General features: G+C 42.1%; 1 long non-coding RNA gene across 1 annotated transcript in view; it reads right to left on the minus strand.

Annotated features, from left to right (window-relative positions):
* Positions 1 to 22,200, minus strand: part of LOC109143324 — a 112,606-nt gene extending 90,406 nt beyond the window's left edge. Inside the window, exons 1-5 of the long non-coding RNA XR_002043393.3 lie at positions 22,081 to 22,200; positions 19,491 to 19,651; positions 12,829 to 12,948; positions 11,454 to 11,618; positions 1,789 to 1,945 (exon numbers count right to left, since the gene is read on the minus strand). This is a non-coding gene — a long non-coding RNA (uncharacterized LOC109143324). The remainder of the gene's footprint in view (positions 1 to 1,788; positions 1,946 to 11,453; positions 11,619 to 12,828; positions 12,949 to 19,490; positions 19,652 to 22,080) is intronic.
* Between the last annotated feature and the right edge of the window lie 675 nt (positions 22,201 to 22,875).

Raw genomic sequence — 22,875 nt, forward strand, 5'->3', positions numbered from 1 at the left:
GGGTAGGGGTGCCACTCACTAGATCAGGTTGCTCCATCCAACCTGGCCTTGAACGCTTCCAGGGACGGGGCATCCACAACCAAAGCTAAGTTCAGGCTCAAATACATAATTCAGCAAAGTTTTTAAGGATGTGCTTTTACACACACACAGCAGAGAACAATGAACAGTCTGAGGTTTTCCTTGGGAAGCAGAAAGGCAGAGCACAGCACCCTGTCATCCCTCCCATTTGGTTCAAACAGAGAAATTGTCCGTGGAATGCAGTAATCTTTTTTTCAGCACTTTGCAGAGTTCAAGTCCCCAGAAAGCTGCCTATTGAGTTCAGCAAATAAAAACTTCTGTTTTCTTCACGAGTCTATAATTCATTTTCATGGACAGTAAATCAGAAAAGGGGAGGAAAAAAGCATTTTACAATCTCAAGCTATTTTGCATACCTTAAGTGCACATCAGTTTTTCCCATTTCCATTGTATCGTTACCACTTAAAACAGGGGAATTAGATAAGCATACTTTCCCTGTATTAACTGCTTTAATTTAAAAGTAATTTCTACCATCTGGAATTACTATTTACTGTTGTTTGGAAGAGGGGGGAAAAAAGAATCTGAAACTGTAGGAAAGATCATCACAATTTCTTTCAAATAACCAATCTGAAGGAGAGAGACGCATACAAGGAATGTAATTGATTATCCACTGGTCAAGTTGGATATTTTGGAGGGAATTCTGAGAATAAAAAGTCTCTACAAGTTATCAGCGGTCAGACTGGAGCCATTCAATTTCCACCTGCTTGTGTTTGTTGTCTGGCAACCAGTCAAGGGTGCTATTAGCAGAATTAAGCTCCAGAAGAAAAGATTACCCTGTAGGAGGTAAGATAAAGACTGGAAAGTGTGGCTTGTTATCAGTATCACAATAAGGACCAGGTCAGAAAGGATTCAGTGTGGGTTTCCTTTCAAACAGGTAATCTCTGCTGAAATAATAGAGTAATTGTTGCTTTGAAACCTTTCTGTGCTGCAGCACACTGCAGCTCATTTGATACAGATTCTGGATTTAATGGAGAACTCCAACAAACCTGAAACACACACACAGGGAAAGCAAGAAAAGAACAGGGCACCAGTGAAAAATGTCTTTATCCTGTAATTCCAGGTCAATACAGTGAAACATAAAATATTATTCAGGGCAGTTTTATACCTTGATTTATGTCTCCCCTCCTTCTCAGGCTGCTTTCTATCTGTCTATAAAGTTTTGGTCTATAAACATGCAGTAACGTAATACAAAATATTGCAAGAGTAATAACATATGCAATTACAGTTCATCTCACAAATCCTGAACACAAGCAATGAATCAAAGCTTTCCAGGGCTATTCCTTGAAATACAACTTTTTCTAGGTTCTATTCAAAGGCCTGAAAGCAGTCACTGGGACAAGTTGCAAGAGCAAGATGCACATTGCAGATGAAGGACAGCATTTTATGTTTTTCTGGCAAATTGCCTAAATGTTTGTCTTGAAAAGTAATTGTTGAGTGGGCTTCTCCTTTTCTTTTCTTCCTAGATAGTGCACCTTTCTCTCAGCCGTCTCCTCTGGAAATGTGCATTAACTGTTTGGAGATGAAGCTGCAGTTTGGTTTCTTACTGTCTGCAGAAAGTGTTAACCAGCAAAATGGCTGAACTTCAAAGTCTCAAAACGCAAAAATGAGCTGGTAAACAATGCCAAAGGATAAGAAAATATAGGAAAGAATTCTCTCATCTATCTATCTGTCTATCTATCTATCTATCTATCTCTCTATCTATCTATCCCTTACCTTATAGCAATTTTGGGTTTCCAAGTCTTGGAAAAGAAGCTCCCTTTTGGTGTAGATGTCATGTCTTACACACAGTCCTTTCCAAGCCACGGCACAAGGAGAGAAGCCTGGTAGAAGTTGGTCAAGGCTGCATCTTTTGCTGTAGCCATTCTGGGTCCTGGATGTGGAGCAGAAAGCAGCAGATTACACAGGGTTGTTCAATACAGAGACAGTTCCCTGATCCTCACCTCAGTTCCCTGATCCTTCAGTTATCACAAGGTTACCTGGATTCAGATATGAGATAATTTACCCTTAAGAGTTTGAAGAGCTGCCCAAGGAGCTCTGAGCTCGTACAGTTTTTATTTAAGAATTCTTGCAAAAGCAAGAAATGTGAAGAAATTAATTTATGTACCAATGTTTCTATAAAACCTGGGCACTGTGGGTAACTACAGAAGGATGAACACAGCATCAATTCCAGGTAAGACTATTATAAGTTTGTGAGAAGATGCACTCAGTTCTAAAGCCAAAGGCTCATAACCCAGGTAATATCAATCCTCTTAATGAAATGGAATACAAGTCTTAAATTCTAAAAATTATTTCATGATTTTGTAAGCAGAGAAGCTGTGGCTGCCCCATCCCTATAAATGTTTCAGGCTGGGTTGGACAGGTCCTGGAGCAACCTGGTCTAGTGAAAGATGTCCCTGCCCATGGCAGGGGGTTGGAATGAGATGAGCTTTAAGGTACCTTCCAACCCAAACCATTCTGGAATCCTGTTTTTAAATTTGTTTGGTTTAAAGTAGTGGAGCTCACAAAATAAAACAAAAAAAATCTGCAAGGCCCACTTCACAAAATGTCAATTTTCAAATTGTACTTTATAAAACCTGATTAGAACCCAATTTATGGCATGGACATAGTCAAGAAAACACTCCATATAGAAAATCAAATCCAAAGGTGCAAAGAAAAGAGTCTGGGAACTCCCAGAGGTGCACAGCACAAGGATTTCACTGTGCACAGTGACTTTAAATCACATTCCACAGTTCAGAGGAAGAGGCAGTATTGCTGCTGATAAAGATTAGAGATGACACAAGGTTGGGTGAAGGAAAGAATAACAGTAAGCATATGTAAATCCATGAATTTGAGCTGATTGTTTGGTGGGTGAAGCTCTTTTGCCTATTTACAGATCTTGTAATACAGCCACATGCAAGGCCATGGCTTGGCAAGGGCAGTGCAGGGCTGGTTGGCACTGGGAGATGCTTGGTTCCTGCTTGGGATGTATCAGCTACAATTTTGCCTTCTGGGCACTTGCCTTCAAGTCACTCCAGTCACTCCAAACCTTTCCCAATGGAAATGTTTGCACTGGCCTAACACTGCCCGTGCTGCCTACAGAAAGCCCTAATAGTTATCCAGGGAGGGAAAGGAACAAGCCTTGAAGGAAACTCAGTGTCCCAGCCCTTTAAAGTTGGTTACCAAAACAATTCCTTGCTGTATCTTGTATTTTCCTAACCTACTCCTAATGCTCTTCTGCTTCTGTGATACCTTAAAGGCAAAGAAATCACCACACAGACATAAAAGAAAAAGCTAAAAAAATTAAAAGATGGAAAGCTCCTCATTCATAATAAAACTTAGACTTGGATTCCAAAATGAGCTGCACAGAAGCAGCCTCCAGGGTCTCCTGACTCCACTGGAGTCACTGGGGAGCACATGGCCTTGCCTACAGAAGGATCATGGCAGATTTGAGCATATGAGCTGAGGGGGCTGATCCTGCTAACACTTCATACCAGGCAGAGAGCCAGGTGCACAGAGATAATCAAACCAAATCCTAATTAAGTGTCTGAATTCCCAGGGAAATCCATGCATAGTGAGATGCCTAAATATGATTGTGGATATCAATCCAGCTGCTAATCACTGTAAATACACCACTGATTTCCAGAGCAGATGATGGCAATTGCCATTTCATTCTAATTCATCTGTTTTTCTTGAATGTGAGAGAAGCAAACTCTGAGGATGACTGCACTATTATTAGTTGCATTTTCCTAAAGGAAAATAATAACTTTTATACCTAAATATGAACCTGAGCTTGGGCAACACAGGGAGAAAATTAGCACATCACTAGAAAATTTTAGAGAATATATTCCATAAAGCTTTGTAAAAGAGCTGTAAGATCTTAAGGAGATTTATATCATTTGAAACATAATGACTTCTATGATTTTTGCCACATTACCCCTGCAGTTAGATGAGAAAAATATTTGATGAATAAACCAAAATAACAACATTCTGATCTCACCCAAAAGGTATGCTCAGCTTGTCACAGGAAATAAGAATCCTGCACCTATTAGATCATATCTTTGCTACCCACTCAGAGCAAATGATTGATATAACAGACATGTTGAATCAAGATGTTGAATCAAGATGTTAGATCGTTCTTTTCCTTCTCTACACACTTACTTGCAGCCAACAGATTTTTTTTCCTCCGGAATATCTGTGATTCCTTAGATTCTTTGAGGCTATTCTCTTAATAATTGGAGGAGCTGGCTGAGCAAAAACCTGCAGCATAGTGCTGGGTCAGAGGGATCCTGTCTGTGCTGCTGCAGTCAAACCAGCCCAGCCTGAGGAAGTACAAACACTGGAGTGGGCAGAAGAGCCATAAGCAGGGCCAGGACGGAAAACAGGCATGTCCCTGTTATTTCTTTAACAGATTAGGGCCTGATCCAGGTCCCACTGAAGGCAGTGACACAATTCCTACCGGGTTCAACAGAAGTGATCCTGAAGAGAATGTTTTCTTTCCAACTATCTGAGTAATAGGCTGGGTTCTATAGGTGTCCAGGGCAAAGAAAGTAACCCTTCCCCACCTGCACAGCTCTTCAGGGATGCAGACCACCTTCAAAAGAGCAGCACCTTCACCAGGTGGAATCTTGTTGGTGGGATCCATTGGTTTCTCCTGTTCCCTGTCACCTTCCTCCTCTCTGCATACCAAGATTACAGCTGGGATTTTCAGCTGTGAAACACATCTTTAAAGAAAGCAGCTGTTCTGTTTTCTATTTGTATGAGCTTTTGCTCTTCATGCCTGGAGATAAGTAAGAATAATGCAGAATAATGACTAGAAAGTTACTTATCTCTGCAATTTGGGGTATAACTCAGAGCATGTGGGTGTTTCAAGCTCATATTGGTAACACAGCTGTTAATTGGACATTTTGCACTAAGAAACTTTTCAAAAGTCAGAGGTAAAACTTTATTATTTTATTAAACTACTTGGGACACAGTAATGGAGTTTGATGTCTTCCAAAATACAGAATTTTTTCCTGTTGCTTGTGTTCCTTTGTATCTTAAGGGAAGAAATGAGATTTTATTGAGTAGAAGTGTAATGGGAATGACACATTTGAGGAAAGAAGTACCCACATCATTAGCACCAGGAAATGTGGTACATTAAGAATGTAGGAAGACATTTCTTAATAGTGTAAAAGAGAGGGTTTATTAGTTTGGATTATCCCAAGGGGTGTTTGTTTCTCACAAGGCTGCAGCAAATTCTTTTCCTCTTTCAACTCCCACAGCAGTATACCTTTGGGAAACACCTACTTCTCCTCCAGTAACTTTCTCCTGCCTCTAACACATTCTTACCCTCTGTCTAAGGAGCTTGCTCTTCCTCTAAAGGACAGAACACTGTAGCTATTTTTTCAGAACAAATCCTATATTTGGTAGGACATGGATGAAAATGAAAGAAATAATAGAAGACAAGAAACAAAGTTGTTTCCTATGAAAATATACTGCCTGCATATTCAGATTTTATTATCAATAACATTTATTCCTGACAGATTCCTGACATCAGTCCACATACTGCCCTCCTATTGCACCTTACTTCACCAGGTGTTACACAAACAGCACTCACCTGATTTTATGCATGAATTTATGATTTAAGATGGATTTCTGTGGATGAAGAGATGGATGGATATGTGAATTGTGGGCAGAACTGTGCGAATTCATTGTAACTTTGAAAAACTGGATGTTGGCAATAATTTTTTTAAGTTAGAAAAACAACATTTGATTCACAGATGATACATAGAGTCAAGCTCTAACTAAAAATACTTTGCTCTGAGGATGCTACTTGTTTTCTTCCACTGTCAGTGGGAAAACCACAGATCTACAGACTCTGGGCAGGTTTTATAACCAAACTATTCTGAGAAAACAAATCTTAAAAACAATATATGCAATACAGCTGCTTAGCAGTTCCCCAGGGCTTACTGGTGCTCACTGCCAGCTCTCAGCTCTTTTTGCTTTGAGCAGGGAGGGCCAAATTCTTTAAATTATCTTATACTGTATGTAGGTCTCTCTGCCCTCCATGCTGTCACCCTGGATGGCTCTGACAAGTCCCCTGCTGCCACATTCTTGTTCTCAGGAAGATCTGTTAACATTTTTGGCTTCTTTTGATCTCTGGACCCTTCTCCTGACACTTTTCACAGCCTCCTGAAAACGGGATTCTTGCAGTCAATAATTTGCTTATTGTCTCTAGTGTAAACTTAGATGTTTTTCATCCTGGAAACTATTTCCTCATGTGTTTTTTCCTCATGTTTCCTCATCATTCTACCACCTGAAATGAACACTGGCACCTGCTCACTGCTCAGGAACTATCAGTGTTCTGGGATTTATACCTGGTAACTCCTTTTCTTTATACTGTTTGATGAGTTTAAGTTTATGGAGGTGCTACAGCTGACAGTGGATTTTACATGTGAAGCCACACTTCAGGATGTGATAGAGGACAGGGAGTCCCACTGGGCCTGGAAATGTCCCTTCCTTCAGACCCTGGTGCAGGACAGAAGCCTAAACAAACCATTAAGCACAGTAAGAAAATACTTCTCAGCCTAATATATTCCTCCCAGCACCACCATCCCTCCAATGGGTTAAAATAGCAGTTTTCTGTACCACAAAAGACTGTAATTTGTAAGGAATTCTAAGCACTTGGAAAGCACAAGGGGACACTGAGAGTGGGGAGGTCCTACCCCATAGACACTCCATCCCTTTCAAACCATGGGAATACAGCTGCCTCCCTCCACATGAAATGCAGCCTTAAGAGATGAATTTTGTTCTCAGCCTGAATAAAAATAAAAAAAAAGATGTTGCTAAAAGTGCACAGCTCTCCCTTAGCCCAGAATCCTTCTTTTAAAACAACGAAGCCTTGTATAGATTGCACACAAAGGAGGAACATGGAAGATAAGTTTAGCCTTGCTCCACAAGGAAATCTGATTATGTGTCAGTGTTCAGCCTTTTGGGACAGGGAATGTCTCAGCTCTGGGGACATTACACCCCAAGTGGCACCTACTGTCACCTCCACCCCTGTGTGGCATTGAAGGAAGACTAAAGAAATAAGTTGGGCTGAATCTCCAGTTTAAGAACACAAGGAGCTCTGGACATTCAGGCGTTGTCCTCACCAACTCCATGCAGGAGAACCAGCCCACCCATTCCTCTGGTTTCTGATGGTTTCCACTCATTTAATGATTAGAAAAGCAAAAATACCAAAAGAATTGATGATATCTGCTATTACTCATTGGACCTCTCCCTCAGAAGGAAAGAAAAATGGTCTGGTTACCTCAGACAGAGGTGAAATCAGTGCATCACAGGATCTTTGAGATGTCACGAGCTGTGCAGGTCAGGTGGGACCAGTTCAGTGTCTCAGGCAGCACCATCGGAAGAGGAGATGACCCAAAATGGGGTTAATGGCAGTAGCTGGCAGAGATGATATCTTACACATGACAAATAGAATTCAGGTACTTAACACTCTGGGTCATTAAAACCAGAAGGTGAATTGCAGGGGGAAAAGAATATTTTTTAGTGTTTCAGCCAAATTCCAACACATGCAGGCTATGCTGTCCTGGGAGCAGGGAGGCAGGTGGGACCTGAACCGCTCTGGGACTTTCACCTTCAGTTGTTCTGAGGCTTATGGGAAAACACTGCTGCCAGAAGAACTCCAAAGAAGCTGTACATCCATGGGGAATTAAGAGAGAATTAGGTTGTGAGCTATAAAACCTGCCTGCAGAGGCACATGGCAGCACAAAGGAGCACATGGCAGCACAGAGAGGCTTGTCTCCACCGGGCCCTGGGGGGAGGAGGTGTCACAGGGCAGACCCCTACGAAGTGTGTTGCTGATGTGGCAACACGGGATAGGTCACGCACATAAGGAAATGCTGTGCCTTGGAAAAGTGCATAAAACCAACTCACTCCTTTGAATAAACGATTCAGATTCCCTGCCAGTCTGAGGTCGTGATTCAATCGCCGACATACCTCAATCCAAACTCAAGGACAACATGAGGTGAGGCTAGCAGGACGTGGAGCATTGTGCTGTGATCACAGAATCACAGAATGGTTGGTGTTGGAAGGGACCTTAAGGATCATCTAGTTCCAATCCCACTGCCATGGGCACGGACACCTTCCACTAGACCAGATTACTTGATGCTTGGCCTTTTGGAAAGCAGGAAGTCAAGATTTTTGGGTTTACTTTATCCTTGGTTTTTTGGAAAACAGGAGACAACCTTCTGAGGCCAGTTCTGCTGGAAGGAAAGATTCCATCACATCGCAGTGTTCCTTATGTGTTCCCTGGCACTCCCCTGACCTCGGATGCGATTCCCTCAGCCTGCAGGAATGCTTTTGCTACACCTGACCAAAGAAAAAACATTATTTTCTTACAGATTTGTGAGTTGGTTCAGCTTTTAATATGGAGTTAGGCAAGTAGGGGAGCAGCTGCAAGAGAGGAAATCGATCCACATTGTTGGGAAGAAGGGCAAGGAAGAGGAGTAAGAATGCCCCTGTCACCTGAAATGAGGTGTTGGACTGTTTCAGTTTTATCAGGCAAGTTCCCTGTGGTTTCTCTAAAGTGAGAGAATATGGCCCATTGCATTGGTGACCTGAAGAAGCATCTAGAGGAGCCCCTCTCTCTCAGAGGAGAGAGTAAGCCTGGTACAGCAATATTCCTGACTTAAGATTGTACTTAAATGCTTTGCCAAATAAGGACAGAATTAAAGCATCTGCATTAGCTGAGGTAAATACAGCCCGTGGTATCCGTGCCTTGATTCACTCTTGCCAAAAGGTCACTTTAGCTGGACCCAGAGGGAGGGCTGCTTTATACATCTCTCTCCAAACAAAAATCCTACTTTTCCCTTGAATACTTGCTTTTTTGCTCTTCTGACCAGGCACACCTGTTTTCTCTACTAACTCAAATCCTTGCAGCCACGTGTGCCCAGGGGATGGAGGGGGAGAGTGTAATAAATAGCAGAAGCAAATAATTTACCCAGTAAAGAGCATTCCATGCTTTCTGTATGCAAATTCTGCATAAAAATTCTACATATATGGTGCAGAACTGCTCTGAACTGAACTCTAAAAATGTTTAATGCAAACACAGCTGTTATCAAGTGTTGTTCTTTCCAAGAGTCCATTCAGTTTGATGGTTATCACTATGCCAACAGCATTCCCAGTACAAATCTCTCTTCCTGAGACTTCAACAACTGTTTTACAGACAAGAAAAGTTCATTTCACCCTGAACTTGGTTCTCTGGATTCCTCCTAAATGTGTTACTCTCCCTTCTAATGGTACTCAGTGACCCCAAATCAAGTCTAGCAGATATTGACATTTAACTAATTTAGGTTTTTAAGAATAATTTTAATTTAAGGACATATTTTATAGCATCCCTGTTCAACAAAATATTCTAGTGCCTTTGAGTAAATAGTCAAATCTCACTGGTGTCAGAAGAAATAAGGTATATTGTTTAAACCACATCATCTGGCAAAATTTGCTGAAGTGTCTTGAATTGTAGTAACACCTTTTTTAAATACCAGGTTTTGAGAGCTGGGGTGAATTAGAGAATTCTGAAAAATGTAGATCTACAATATTAGTTGACTGGTTATTTTTCTACTTATATTACCTTTCAGGAAAGGGGTATTTTTCATCCAGCTGCAGAGGAGGTTTTTTAAGGATCAAAAGTCTTTAAAATTTACAATTGTACAGAACTAAAGGGGACAGCACTTCACTTCCTTCAGGGGCTGATCATTGGATCTAGCTGTGCATTGTGTTCTTGAAAAAACACCTAAAATAACTCAGCAGCTGGCATTTTCAAATGCCACAGGAATGGGAAGGTCAGCTCCCCAGCCAAAGATTATTTAAACTCAAATCAGGACCTGGACTGTTGATTACAGAATATGGTTTAATATTAAGTGCATGTGCATGTTTTAAAAAATCAGAGCAGGAACATTCTCATTCATGTCACTGAATATCTACAAGGCAGATGGGAGCTTTTTGCTGCTTTGCATCCCTGTTCCTGTGCCCTCATCGAATCAATTCCCGTGGGGCAAGCAGGGATGGCAGCTTTGTTCGGGCTGCCGCTCTTCATCCCTTTCAGATGGGTGGATCTTTCAGGATCATCCTTCCCAGCACACCAACCAGCACTGCAGAGCTAATGAGGTGGAACAGGTCATCTGCACACAAACAAGGAATGGGGACAGACCTCCTTCCACTCAGAGGCAAAGACAAGCATATGCTGCAAATTTTATTAGTTAATTAGAGCATTAGTAGCATCTTTAATATCAAGTCACAAGAACATATCGGTATTGTTGTTGCAAACCCCAGTCTTATAGTTCAAACTCCATTTTAGAGTGAAGTAAACACTCCCTACACCACTTCAAACCACTCAGGACAGCCTCTTGCTCCTCCTCTCTCCCTCATTAGCTCACCAAGCAGCAGCATTGAGGCAAGTGGGGGGTCACTGATGTGTTGTAATTAGTGATAGCCTGTCACTGGGAAAAGCAAAGTCTCTAATTAATGTAGGGCAGCTCCTTTCCTCCCTCACTGCTTCCTTTGCTCAAGGAAAAGGTGGAGTTATGGATGGGAAAGTCCAATAAAAAGCCCGATGGACATTTATATCTCTGACTGGCAGTAATTTAAACAGGTTTGGTTTCATCTGGGCACAAAGAAAGCTTTGAGAAAAGCAGGAAACAAAGGAACATTGGCCTGTCCACCAGAAACCAAGCTACCAACCCCTGACTCCTCATGGTGAATAGCGAGTGATACAACCAGACAGTCACAACTGAGGGGTCTTGGTGTGACCAGGCAGTTCTGTGATGCCCCTGCATCAGCACTACATTTGGAGACTGTGCAAAGTCCACCCTCAGGGTCTTTTGGGGTTTGTGTGATTGCTTTTAGGATTCTTGAGCAGCTGGCATCAGGAACAAGGATGTGCTGTAGGTTCCGCCTGTGATTTCCTAAGCTTATATGGAGCCCTTTGCCAGGGATGGTATTGTGGGCGTACAAAGTGTGAAAGGCAAGTGCCTGGCCATGGAATTTCTGAGAATATTCCCAGAGCTGAGCTCAGGTCTTTGCTTTGCAGAGAGTTTCCCATCAGCAACACAGAGGGAGAGAGGATCATCAGCTTATGCCACCACACTGTATGTCCAAATTTTGATTTCTCCTTCAAAAGAGACATGGTTTTGCCTTTATGAAGTACAGAGTAATAGCTCAGGTGGGGAAGAAAGTTTGTGGCTGAGAGAAACATCTTTCCTCAACTGATAGGCCCAAATCACTTCACAGGGACTCCCACACTCTCTCCCAGAGGAATCACACAAAAAGCATAGACAGGGAAACAAAAGATGACTGAAAACGTCAGAGCAAGAAGGAAGCCCAAAATCTTTATCCCTGGCTGTATTTAATTGTACCTGACACTGTAGACATATGAAGAGATTGTCTTGCAACAATAAGCTGGAGGAACTGCTTGAGAATTGCCACTGGCTCAAACCAGACGGACTTCAGAGGTCAGAGACATAACCCTAAATTTCTCAATCCTGCCTGAGAACCCCATAAAGGAGAGTGATTAAGATGGTCTGCAAGAGACAAAAGACAGAAAACAAGAAAATCAGTAGTCTTTCAGGAATGAAGGCAACATATTATTACAATGAATATGGAAGATCCCAAGTTCGAGAAGGACTACAGCATTCCAAAATCATTAAGGTTGGAAAAGACCTGTAACATCATCAAGTCCAGCTGTATTTCTTTGAGTAGAATCCACACTGACATCCATGATATTACACCAGGCACCATCCCAGAGCTCCTGACAGACTGCAGAAAAGGGCTTATAAAGGAACTCTCAGAAAACTTTCCAAGCAAGGCAAAGAACAGTAAGTGAAAGTTTAGCTCAGTAAGGAAGCAGTGAAGGAGGAGAAACCTGGTTTTGTTGCACAGTGCAACAACTTTTACAGAGAACAGGGTTTTTAGTCTCACATAGAGGGTTAACAACCTCCTGGAAGATGGGCTGAGAATCTCTTACCAAACTGTGTAAATGGAGGTTGGGAATGAAATAATCATGATGCTGTGGGGAAGTGGGGAGGAGCAGAACTGCCTCTTTTAACAGCAGGGCAAGATGTTAGGTCAGCTCAACTGTATCATAAAACTTTACCCTTGGCTTTCCTAAAAGGAGAGGAGGAAAACCAGAATTTCGGTGGTCTGGATTACTCTCTAGAGATTTCTCCCTGAATTATAAAGGAAACCAAATGAGGTTGTATCTTAACCCTAACAAAAGGTGAGTAATTATTAGTAGATTTGCCTTCTCCAAGCTGCCTCACTGCACAGTCTGATGGCAACTAAAGTCTGTGGGAAGACAGGAGAAGGAGAAGCAGAGGTGAGTGTGTTGCTGAGGCAGTTCTGGTTTAGAGAAACTAAAACTGTTTGGACACACAGTCTGATTTGATCTGGCTGATTTTGGGTCAGCTGGGAAGAAGGAATCTTTATATGCCAGTGGTAAAAAATAGCTGAGGATAATAATATCTTAAACTGGCACAGCGAGACCTAGAAGACAATGTCTAAAGGCATTTTAAGGTGTTGTGGTTTGAGAGAGACTAAGTTTAAAAACCTCTGTGTTGTAATAGCAAAAGTAGTAAAAAGGTGTCAGAAACCTCCTTTTCTTCCCTTCACTCCCTGAAGAACAAAGGATTATACAGTTGAAACTTGGGGATATGTCACATAACCAGTGGTTACATCTCCTTTGGCAAAGAAAGGAGGAACCAGAGAGCATTTGGGATTTTTGCAGACACTTACCTGTTAGATTGTCAGAGCTTGTACAGAAACACACAAGCCTGAATGCTGAAGGTCTGAGTGAGCAGTGATGTGCATCGAGTTGTCATCAGGGTGTGAGAAAAGCTGCTTTCAAGCCTCTGTCTGTAGTGGATAGAAAGAAAAACGGTATTACCATGGATGGGTGACTTGGCCATGTTAATATATATTGAAATATAACATGTAGGTTTTGCCAGCAGGATGGGGAGAGAGACTTGGAATGCAGCAGGGCTTCAAGGGGAAATGGGCAGACACAAATCTCTGAGATGCTGTGGAAAAAAACAATAGTTCATTTGATCATAAGATATCTATAAAATAAAACCAGAAATGCAACACTGCCTCTGTACACACCTATTAGACATCTATTAGAGCAGCTGCTTTGTTCTGATGCTCATGCTTTGAAGGAGGTTGGAATACTCCTCAAGTATTCAAAGAAGGGCTACAAAAAATATTCACATCTTGAAAAGGAAAGCTTATAGTAAGAGCCTTAAGGAGTTCAGTTTGTTGAGCTTAATACATGGAGAAGTGGCCTGAGACCCAGGAACTTCTTGCTCTAATGGAAGTATAATAAAATCCAGTGGCTGCATGGAAACAGGTGAATTCAACTCTAAAACAAAAAGTAATTTCCTTGTAATAACCATTATTAAATATTGGAGCACATTAGTACAGAATTTGGCTGACTTTGTTCTTCTTAGCCTTTAAGAAAGACCAGATACTGTTGTAATTCAACACTTTAATCCAGCTTCCAAAAAACATTTCATGGCCAACAGAAACAGGGGTTGGAAATAGATGATCAGTGGGGTGGTCCTTCCTGCCTGGAGAGCACATGTACAGGTAGCAGGTACTTCTTTAAGAAAATAAACAAAGACCTGCTTTAAAAGACAAAGTGTAAACTGATCTGGCTGATGTGGTCTGATGCAACAGACTTAGCTTTATTGGATTAACTGGCAAACTTTATCAGCTTCCCAAGAGTCCCCAGAAAACATTCGAGTGCCCACCCTTTCAAAACTGTTGCTTAAAAAGGAGTGATTACAAGCAACAGCAGAAAAGGTGGATCCAGAGAGCAGAGTTATTAACCTTTGTGCATAATGGTTAAAATACCTGGCTTATGGATTTATATTCACAGCTATGAAGTCAATATGAATCAGTTTGTAAAACCCTGCTGCTCCTGTGTAAAAGAACAACCACAGAATCATACAATCCCAGAATGGTTTGGGTTGGAAGAGATTTAAAAACCATCTAGTTCCAACCCCCTGCCATGGGCAGGGACACCTCCAAACACCTTGAGTTAAGCAGCAAAAGCAAAAGTAAAATGTAAATAAAACTTGCCTGTGCTACAATAATCAATCGTTTACATCATTTTCAACCTGTGATTAACAATTTTTAAGGAGTCAGCAGCATAACTATAAAAGACCATAAGGTCTTAAGCTTGCTGTGCAAGACCCTGCACTTCTTTTGGGAGACTTGTCAGAGGCTGTAAGCTGAAATGTTTGGAGACCTCTAGCTTCAATTTTCAGAAGCCAACAAATGCGTTTGAATGCCCTACTTTTTAACATTATTCTTGTGATTTTTTTTTTAGGAGACAGACAGTAGAAATCTTCACATTTTCCTGAAAACTATGGTCCTCTGAAGAAGTTTAAAATCAAAAATTTAAAAAATGGAAAAAAAACAGTTACTTTTTTTTTTCTTCCTTTGTTTTTCCCAAGACCTGTGAATAAATCAGAAAAGTTTCATATTGCATTTGACAAGCAAATTCTTTAAGAATATCCCAAAAAGCAAGGTGCAAAATGTCTAACAAGTGTCTCTCCTTAAGGCTGATCCATCTGCACCTGAGCTATTCTCCAAAGAGGCAGGTTTGAAGATTCCTGCATGCACAACACCCCATGTGGGCTCCCAGCCTGCAGTACAGCTCCCGAAAGTAGATTTTGATGGGTCAAAGCCATTTTATTGAATTAGCCCTTTATTGTTTACATTAAATCCAAGTGAGCTCAGAAATACTGACTTATCCTTCTGAAAGGCTGGATTATACCGCGTGGCTCGGATGCAAAAAAAGATTAGGGTTTTTATACTAATTACTTCCAGCAAGAGGAGAGCATGGACAGGAAGAGCGCTGATTTTGGAAACACTCTGCTGGGCAGTTCAGAAATATTTGTCAGGTTTTTTGTTGGATTTGTCATATTTCTTGCCACAAGTAGAATGACTGCTGCTCCGTAATGCAATTTGGGGTGCCACACTGTCATTCAACCCTGCATAGGAGAATTGCCATGTGTGGGACAGAGGGAAGTAACAGCCCTTATCCACTTGTTCCTGGTTGTTTTACCCACTCTCCCACCATCTCTGGTGCTGTGCAGTGTGGTATCACTTCCTCCCACCCTACATCTTTTGTAGCATCACTTCTCCCCGCACTACACCACCCTTGGAGAAAGTAAGAGACTAGAAAAAGGTTATCACATTATTACTAAGTGAGTTTTCATTCATTTCTACTTAATCAGATAAGTAATGCTGGAGGAACCAAAGTTTCCCAGACTACAAAACCTGAGGTGTTTTCAGCAGTTTGAAAAATCCAAGTGGGATACGGACATGAATATTTCGGAAACTTGACACGTCAGATGAGTGCCATTGCTGTAAATCACCAGTGCTGCAGTCAGGCAAGAGCAGACACACAACGTGTGTAAGACACTCTCACATGTGTGTCCTTCCCTAAACAAACCCTCATATTTCCCATGATCAAACAGGCACCTGCCTATGCAGAACAAACTCAACTCTGGGAAGCTTTCGTGGCCAACAATGGAAATTCTTCACAGGGAAATCATAACTATTGGGGAATTCCGTCACTTGTATGGGCAAAACAGATGGCCCAGAGGTGCCCACAGCTTTCACTGAATGACTTTGCACACAGTGACATCAGATATTCTCACTACACAAATTACTCCTTGGGGCCTGGGGTCTGTTGGCATTTGTTTGAGTGATGATACTCTGTGTAGTTTGTGAAACAGAACAAACAGGAGGCTTAAAATGAGCCTAAAGATTTGTGAGCTGCTGAGACTACAGAAAGGACACCCTGTATTGCTTTTACATCCAATACAGCAAATATATTTTTATGGTTGTTCTTATATATTGAGCAAAATGTTTGTACCCAAACTCTAAGTTACAGAAAGGAAATGCACAGACCTTTCCACTCACACAGCTGTGATGGGGAAGGTAAAGCTCACAAAAGGGTCTTGTTTTAAATCTTGCATTCAATAAACTGCTAGAAGAACAAAATGAAAACAAGCTATTGTGTTAATCTCCAGATTAGCCCTCATAGTCTGTCAATTTAATACTGATTAGTAAACAATGTCCATAATTAAGCTGTTGTTGGAGACACAAATGCCCCACGAGCCCGAACTAATGCGTAGTATTCAATCCTTTTACAAAGGATGGCAGATACAATTCCAGGAATGTTAATGCTGTCAAGTATCCATGATGTACATAACAAAAGAGAAGGCAGAGAGTTGAGGTAATTAAGCTCACACTAGACCTTCTCTCCAACCTGTACGCGTTTATTGACTAAAAGTTATTAGGTGCAGTAAATAAAATGCCACTGAGTCGTGGGACCAAAAATGGGATGAAGTTTATGGGGCCGTCAAACCCTGGATTCCCCTGGCATCAAAGCACACACATCCCCCTTGCTAAGGCCAGTGACATTAATGTGCATGACAGGGGTCCATGGGGCCGTGGTCCCCTAATTGTTTAGGAGACCTTTTAGTCTGGTTGCAGACTGCATGTCTTGGTATTTGTGGAGCTAATTGCACTAAAATCCGCCAGCACAGTGTTTGCAGTGATGGGTTAACTCATTTATCCTCAGGATAATACTCAGCTCTTTGTCAACCTGGTCTCCCGCATTCACTCCTGACTGTCAGCCCAGATGCGGGAGGAGGAAGCAGACTTCCAGCAGCGCTGCCCATGGAAACGCCCTGGCTGCACATGTGAGACAGCAGAAACATTTAAACAGGAAACAAAACAATTTTTTCCAAGTGTTTCCATTATTGGCAACCTGTTCTACCTTTCTCATGAGGGTCACGAAGCCCGGATTTGAGTTTAGACTCTGATAAACTCCAACAGTTGGGACCAGCAGAGATGCTTGGCTGAGTTCCCCTTTCTTTATTCTTCTGTACTGGATCCCATGGATCGTGGGTTAGAAGAAGAGGATCTTTAATGTCCCTTCCAGTCCAAATCATTCCATGATTCTGTGATTCAGTTTTGAAATAGCCCCATGCAGCACAGCCCAGACAGGGCAATGCTCTGGGTTCCCTGTAACATTCTTTTTTCTCCCTGAAGAAAAGAATCAAGGTGGAAAAAATTATAAGCCATTTTTTATTTTGATCTCAGTATTTTTACATGGGGACAAGGTGTCACTCTGTTTTTCCCACAGTTTCAGTGACAACAGAATGCAGAAAAATATTTTGTCTAATACGGACTCTAATATTTACAAACTCCAGAGTAAAAGTAATGTCCAAGGGATATATTTCCTTTGGACAATTTTCCAGAGTCCTTGATTTATGGTATTTTCACAGACTTCTTGCCCCATGTTTACAAATATGCAATAATGAACAAAATTATAATTATAGCAATACAGAAGCATTTTCTGTCCAGGGATCTCAAATGTCTTGGCTCACAGAGTATTACTGAGCACATTTCCTATGGGATGAAATGTATTGATAGCCCCATTGTACAGTTTGGACATCTGCAAATTATATTGTTTTGCCAAAGGTCAGCAAGAGCATAAATTAGTGGGAGAACTAGGAAAAATACTCAACAGTATCTTCCCCACTCTCCATCCCAGGCTGCCCATGGAAATGCAGAACAGCACTGAGTGGCTTCCTGTTTGGACATGTGGATTTGATTAAGGCAGGCCACAAGTTCCCAGAATTTTTGGCCAGGTGGTGACTTAGCTTTTGGGTGTTACAGAAACACAGCACCTCTGCCCTGCCCTCCTGCCACCCTGCAAACCCCCCTGCATGTAGAGAGCAGCCCTGCCCCATCCACAGCTACAGGCACAGAACAGAAGAGCGAAGGAATTGGGAGTGGGAATGTGCAAGTAGAGGTTAGGGGTAGCACTAGACCACAGCACACCAATTTATTTTGGCTTAAACTGCTATGGAATCACAGGCTCAGTGGAAAATGCTCCTTCTAGAAATAGAGCCAGTATTCCCATCCCTTGAATAGACTCATAACTGAGACACAATTTTATCCCATGTTTTAAACTCCTCTCCAACACCCAAAAAGCTTCTTTTCCTTATAAAGGAGTAAGATTTGCTCTGTCTTCGCAAAAGCTACAGGGAAAAAAAGCTACAGTTTTCTGCAGCAGCTGGTTTGGGGTGGTTTTGTGGATCAAGGAGAAATGGCAGACAGTGTCACTGTCACAGCGAGCCTGTTGGGCAGCCAACCAGGATCACTGAAGCATTCTCAGAGAACCTAAGGAGTGCCTGGAAGTCACTGGGACCCTGGGGATATGCGCCTTTGCCGAGGAGCTCAGCAGTCCCTGTAGTACTACCAGAGGTTTCCCGAGTCTGAGCCTTTCCAGAAAGCTGCTGCTCTGCTTCGCTCACCCGTTCCAAGCTGTCGGAACTGGAGCAGGTGAGACAACAAAGCACAAAAATGCAGCTCAAGTCTCCCCAGCTTGCTCAATGGTGCTTCAAAGGGAACAAAGGCGGCAGCTGACAGCAAAGGAAATTTGGCCTTGGGACTGAAGTACAGAAGTGAGAACTAGAAAGTATAAAAGTTTTTCCCATTTGACACAGGAAAGTCACACAAGAAGCTGCCAGAGCTTTTACTGAGCCACACGGGAGATTAATAGAGGAATAACCTCCGTTTCCACTTACTATCCTGCTTAGATTGGGAAAGGCTGTTTAGATGAAGACTCCAATTCTGCTGAAGAAAGCACATTTTCCAAGTAAACCCCATTTTGAGCACATAGCAGAAAAACAAGAGTGCAGATAAACTGTAGTCCCACTTCACATTTCAAGTGCCACTGAATAAAACAGGAACTTCTCATTGCTTAGCAGGAAAGGAATATATGCTTGTCTCTGGATTCATAAAAGAAATGGAAGCTGATCTTTCTCCTTATTCTTTGAATTGTCTCATCATACAACTGGTTTGATTACAATTTGCAGAGAACTTGGAAGTACTTAGATGAGAGAAGCAACAGAAGCATTCACACAGTGTATTTTAGAAAAATATTATCCCCTTTCCATATAAGAATATGGACAGGCACATGAAAATTGCTGTCTCTTTTTCCTACAGGCCACAGCCAAGAGCTAATGATTCATATGTAAAAGCAAAAATGCCATAATGAACTTAACCAGATGTGGAAAGCTGAAAATGGAGGTGTCAGTGGATAGCTGTCCTTAGCTCCTCAGTGTTGCAGTCATCTCTTTCCTTAAGACCTGGAGTGGAAGAGTTTGAAACTTCTCCATACCAAACAAAGACAGCCCCTCTCGCTAAGAGAGTCGGTTCTTTTCAAAATAAATTGTTAGCTGGAATATTCTCTAGACTAGCTGTAAGTTCTTTGAAAATCCACTCTTTAACATTCACACAGAGCTTTGGTACCACCAAGAGCACCAAGAGGCAAATAATTACCTGAAGCAAACTTCACCAAAACATACCCTTGAGCTCCTCAGGCCAAATCTCAGCACAAGAGCAAATTCTGCCAACAGCAGCTTTTTCTTGACTTCTCAACCGCAGAGAGCTGAAGGGAGGCTCAGGCAGAATGGAAATGTGCAAAGTTACAGGCTCTGCAAACATCTTCTCCTGGATCCAGCAATACCTGTGGAAAATGGGACAGCCTTCAGCCCTGTCAGCTTCCTAGGAAAATTGCTCATGGAAGCACTGTATAGCAGGCAGAATTAGCAAACGTCTGCTGTTTACACCCTTTAAAATAGCCCTGCTCCATTAGCCTGGACGGGGACGCCCACAGGCACCTTGTTGGGACAGCTGGGGTGGGGCTGTGACAGGGCAGAAGAGCAGGAGAGCAGCTGGAGCAAGTTGGCTCCAACCTCCTTCCACACCCCACCTACTGCGCAGTACAGTATCTGTCTCCATCAAAGGAAGGGCGTCCAGGTGCAGGGAAGTCAAGCCTCATGCTCTGATACACAATTTCAGTGTGATCTTGGGCAAATTGCTTGGATCCAGATCCTTCAGGGGACTACTTTTACAGAGCCTTAAGTTACTGCTCAGAATTATACACTTAAATAGCTTTGTCATCTCTCTCAGTTAAAATTTCTCTGTTCCAGTTGTTCCAGTAAAAAATAGGACATCAACCCTTCCTTATTTCTTTGGAATGCAATAGGAATAAAGATAAGTCTCTAAGATGCCAGGGTAAGAGACATTTAATGAAGTTAACAGAGCTTCTATTAAAATGTAATTTTAAAAAAGAGGGCTTAGCTCAGCTTTCTGATCATACAGTATCTGTCCTCTCCACAAACATCCTCACTTACACATTTCAGTCATTAGTAATTGGACTGAGAGGAAAAGGTTTCAGAGAAATGAAAGACACTTAATGTTTTAAAAGAAGGTGCCTCTTCTATGAGAGCTTGGCAGTGCGTCCCACCACTGAGAAAAACCTGTGGGACAAGCTCAGCCCTCACCAGGCACCAGGAACCCACAGGGGCTTTAGCTCTGCCCCAAACACAGAAAAACTTCAGTCAGAAGATCCAATGATACACACGAGGACAGGGACCATGATTAATTGTTCCACTCTTTGCCAAACTTCTTGTTTAAAAATCCTTTTCACTGCCTCAGCCCTTGTCACTTTTCCTGGTGCTCACCTCTCTTTTGTGAGCACTTTGACGACATGGCTTGGTGGTGAACATGGTGGTGGTGCTGAGTTGAAGGCTGGACTTGGTAACCTTAAAGGTCTTTTCCAACCTTAACAATTCTATGATTCTGTGATTCATTTACCTTTTCTTCTACATTTCATACAGGGTTACCAGACTGCATAGATAAATCTCTCCTTTTTCTTGATTCATCAGTTCAGCAGCAACAATGAGAACAAGCTATTACCTACAGTCCCACTTTCCCTGGGTAGTTCCACCCATATCTGAAATCCCTGATTGCTCTCCCAGCCTGGCTCCCAGAGGTTCTTATGCTATAGTCTGTAGTTTGTGAAGAGTCCCTACAGTCCTTCCTGGTGGGCTGTAAGGAACACTTGGTTCTGCAGAGTTCCTGAGGTTTCTTTCTCCAGCTGGATTGGAACAATCCTACTGAGTTGTTATTTTAAAAAATTAAAGTGCTTTTGGCACCTTCTAGTATTGCTTCGTTTGATCAGCCAAGGACACAGGTGCTACAGTTCCTATTTCAATAATCTGTTGCAAAACAGAGAGGAAATGGTTTCTGTGGCTGACCAGTGGAGAGGATATGGACTGTGTGCTCTGAATGGAAGTCTTAGTACACACAGGTTTCCAAACCCCAAAACAGCATCATAGTCATCAATTAGGATTAAGGCCAAAGCAGCTCAAGAAACAGCACAGAAACTGCCCACTATGTCAGATCCAAAATCTGCTGAGTTCACCCTTGTCCCTTGGAGGGTAGAGGGGAGAAAGTAGCAGATACTGAAGGAAGAATGTGCTCAGAGAGGTTGTGGACTCTCCATCCCTGAAGTGTTCAAGATCAGGCTGGATGAGGCTCTGAATCACTTGGTTTAGCAGAAGGTGTCCTTGCCTATGGCAGGGATTGGAATGAGATGGATTTTAAGGTCCCTTCCAACCCAAATCATTCTGGGATTCTGTGGATGAAGGACACAGGCCAAATACAGCACAGCTCTGCCTGAACTCCACCAGCTTCCAGCAATCAAAGGGGTATGGAGCTTCTGAGCCAGGGTTGCGCCAAACAACCACATGCAAAAGCCACCAAGAGCTTTATGGCTCTCACTTTTTGCCTTCTCTAAATTGTTGGAAGGTCAGCTGTGATAAAATATTCCAGAAAATTCACAATTTTGTTGTTTGCTAAAGTTCCTTGGAAAAAAGGTAAATTGTCCTCTTTCACATCATCTAGTAGTTTCCAAACAGAATGTTACCTGAACAGTGCTTAACTGCCTTGAATCACTGGTTTTCACAGTTAAGCTAAACCCATTTGAATAATTTTTGAATAATTTACATCTCCCTTTGCACATTAAGATACTACTTAATCCAGGTCCCGTTCCAAGAACCGACTCTTGAAGTTTGCTGTAGGTCTGATCCCCTGATAAATCCCAGTTACCCATTTCTCCTGCCATTGCAGAGGCAGAATTCCCAGTCTGCTCAGAAGAGTTGGCTGGATTGCCTGTTCATCCTTCAAATCTGTTTGCTCTTCATTCCCCAAATGCAGGAACATGGGAGATGTTCTGAAGCAGAAAAGAAGAAACACATTACCCCTAATTTTAGGCATCTTAGTTAGAATTAAGAAATTGTAAGATATTTTTCTGTAAGCAGGGGCTCAGGCAAAGTTTCTTCTATGTCAGTGAGGGTTTGTTAAACAGCTTTGAGGGACTCTGGATCATTTCACAAATGAAATGAGCTGAAGTTTTTGTGTCAGCTCTCATTTACCAAGCAACAATCATGACAGAGGCAGCAGTTACACCCTGGAAGGGTGGAGGAGTGGGGTAACTGAGCAGGGGATTAACAGCAACTGTCACCCATCATCTCTGCTGGTGGTTCCAACTATCAGCAACCAAAAATGCCATGGAAAATCCTACCGCATTTTCCCCTGAAGGCATTCCCTAAGGCAGAAGGAAAGTAGGTTATAATTTGCTGCAGGAAAACTGGGCATTACTCCATCAAGGCAGAAAAAAAAAAAAAAAAAGTGATATTTTAAAAGAAGGCTATGAAATCAGATGCCATCTTGTGGCCAAACCTCATGGAACTGCTATGGGAGATACAATACAGCCACAAAACACACAATAAATACACAGACAAAAGAGAAATAATAAGGTATTAGAAAACTGGTGACACACTATGGAGACTTTTAGTCTCCAGATCTGTAGTTCTCTGTTAAGTGTTTTTCTGTTTGCAGGTG

Source organism: Corvus cornix, chromosome 5 (assembly GCF_000738735.6).
Source record: "Corvus cornix cornix isolate S_Up_H32 chromosome 5, ASM73873v5, whole genome shotgun sequence".
In the NCBI taxonomy this organism is placed as follows: Eukaryota; Metazoa; Chordata; class Aves; order Passeriformes; family Corvidae; genus Corvus; species Corvus cornix.